We start from the raw sequence: 2861 nt of genomic DNA on the forward strand, positions 1-2861 counted from the left end.
TATATATATATATATATATATATATATATATATATATATATATATATATATTATATGAATATTAGCGTTTATAGCAATCATTTGTATTTATTTCTAACGTATGTGTGTGTGTGTGTGTGTGTCATTGTTTCAGTAAATTGCATTGATCCAAACGCTTAAAATTGTAAATATTATAACAAACGTATAAGGTTATTCTTTGTAAGGCTAAGTGAGAAATGCATCATTAAACATGCAGACCAGGAATGAACTTTGACCTTTACCGAATATTATATCCTAATTTAATGAACAAAGAAAAAAGTAAATAAAAACATATTTAGGACAAAAGTAAAAGATCAATATTTTCGTAAAATATTGTGTTACTTCAAACCACAGCTTACTACCTGTCACTTAGCGCAAACGTATAGCTCTTAATAAAAGAATAGAGCATTCTAGGTGGCCAATAATTTCTAATACATAAGCATTTAAAGAGATTACTTACACCTAGTGGTAGCTGATGGCAGAGTAATAAGGATTTTCGATAGCAATAATATATATATATATATATATATATATATATATATATATATATATATATATATATATATATATATATATATATATATGGTTAATTTATTAAACATATTCCCGGGCTACAAAATTGATACATTTTCACAAATACTTACGCAATGTTTTGAAAATATTTAAAACCATTTTTTTTTTTCGAATTTTTTTTTTTTTCATACAAAAGTAAAAAATAATATGATTTTTTTTTTTTTTTTCATATAAAAAAAATAAATACAGCAAAAAACAACACAACAAAAAATAAGAACATCACTTGTTCGCACTTCGGTCGGATGATAAAAATGTACAAACAATTTTTCAGCTTAAAATAAACTTTCAATTTTTCATTAATGTTCAAAACGTTCAACTATTGTGCGAAAATAACTAACACCCACGATCAGTGATATATTGGGCATAAGTGATTCCATTATCCATTAAAATAATCGATAGGATACTGCACATCTACACCCACCGGATAAAATATTGAAACTATTACATAACACAACCAAAGAACATTAGCAGTTTCAGGGTATATATTCTTACAGTGTTCGCACACGGTTAGGTATTTGGATACAGCCGCCATGCGCGCGTCCGCGCCCTATTACATTTTTAGATATTATTCCGTTTGAATTTTGTCTGGGTTGCTATTGCAGCAGGTCTTACAAAGAAGAGGGTACAATATCGATGGCCGTCTAGTATTGTAAACCGCAACGTCAGAAAAAAATATTAATTAAATAGTAGCTATTTAAATTTAAACCGTCCATTTTTTAATACATGAAAGCATTATGTTAACTAGTAAAATAAGGCAAGTTTAATCTATAGTTGCGCATTAATAATTCTCTTTTTATCGTCTTCGACCCTCCACCCAACCCCCAAATACTTCACCATTCTGTTCTTGCATCTCCTTTTTGGTGATTCAGCCAAAATCTTGATGCTTCGAAAAGGATTCATGATTTTTTCGTTGATAAAAAGGGTGAAACGTACTTCTAGAAAACGAAATACGAAACGAAATACGAAAATACAATCTCTAGTTTCTGTACGTTACATCCATAAATTTAGTCTTGCGATTTTGGATAAGAAAATTTACCACAAAAGCAGATCAGGAGTTCAAAAGACCCAATTTGAAAAAAGTGAGTTAATTTCAAAATAGAGATCGTATCTATTCTTGACTTTTAGGAAAAAAAATAATTCAATTAGTATCAATTTTACATTTTCGAAGATGTCTATCTGCATATTCTTTAAAATTATTAATGCTAATATAGGGTTGCTTGCATAAGGGTAAATAATATAGCCATAATAAGTATAATAATGAAAAAATGAATAAATTAAACGATATGGGATAAACATAATAGATAGAAGCAAGAGAATATATATTGGTCGTATGCATTTTGTTAGAAAACAATTGTAGATGGGTTTATGAAACAAATAATTGAAGTGGAAGCTTCTGTTCAGTCTCGAAAGACAATGGACACCCCTTGCAAGGGTAGCTTCGCATATAATTATGAGGCAAGAGTTGCGCAATCCTTAATCACACTTCTACTGCTTGAGTCCAGTGGCAAGGAAAAGTCCAGGACGACTAGAAACAATGCTGAGATAAACAGAGAGTACACAAAGTACCTGGAATTCCCAAATGGTCACCCATTTCAGTACTGAACAGGCTCTGCATTGCTTAACTTCGGTGATCTAACGGGAACCGGTGTGTCAACGTGATTACGCCGTGTGTTAACGAGATTTTGTCATAATATATATATATATGAATAATAAGTAAATTATCTCACATATTAATATTACGATCGCATAAATATATGGATAGTATATTAGCTTAAAATAAATTGTACTGGCAATGGACACACAGTAAATACTGTAAACATAATTATAGAATACATGGCGTAATAAGATACAGGATTATAACAGAATAAGTATGATAGTGACTGGATACATAAGGAAAACACATTATGAAACAACGAAAAGCTCACTAAAAGTCATGGTAACCAGTCTTATAATCCTTTAATAAGTTTTAGATTATCTTCGAACGAATACATCGGTTACGATGCCAGTATCATTTTACAATAATATTTTGCGATATATATATATATATATATATATATATATATATATATAAAACAAACTAGCAAAACTAGATACTTATCTATACTTATCTTTTGCTAACTTTTTTCCTATGAGGAGAAGAGCCTTTCTTTGAAACTCCATGGAATAAGGAACCTTTCACTTTTATTTCCTTTTATTCTTGTATTCCTTGCTTTGAATAAAATATTGTAAATTTAATTCTACAATCTTGACATTTCTATTTATATATATAT

At 29.3% G+C, this 2861-nt stretch overlaps 1 pseudogene; it reads right to left on the reverse strand.

Moving 5' to 3' along the window:
* Positions 1 to 2145: 2145 nt before the first annotated feature.
* On the reverse strand, positions 2146 to 2263 carry LOC145285113 (5S ribosomal RNA; annotated as a pseudogene).
* Positions 2264 to 2861: the final 598 nt, after the last annotated feature.

This window comes from Euprymna scolopes, chromosome 9 (genome assembly GCF_053919585.1).
Source record: "Euprymna scolopes isolate OS-2025 chromosome 9, ASM5391958v1, whole genome shotgun sequence".
NCBI classification, from domain to species: Eukaryota; Metazoa; Mollusca; class Cephalopoda; order Sepiida; family Sepiolidae; genus Euprymna; species Euprymna scolopes.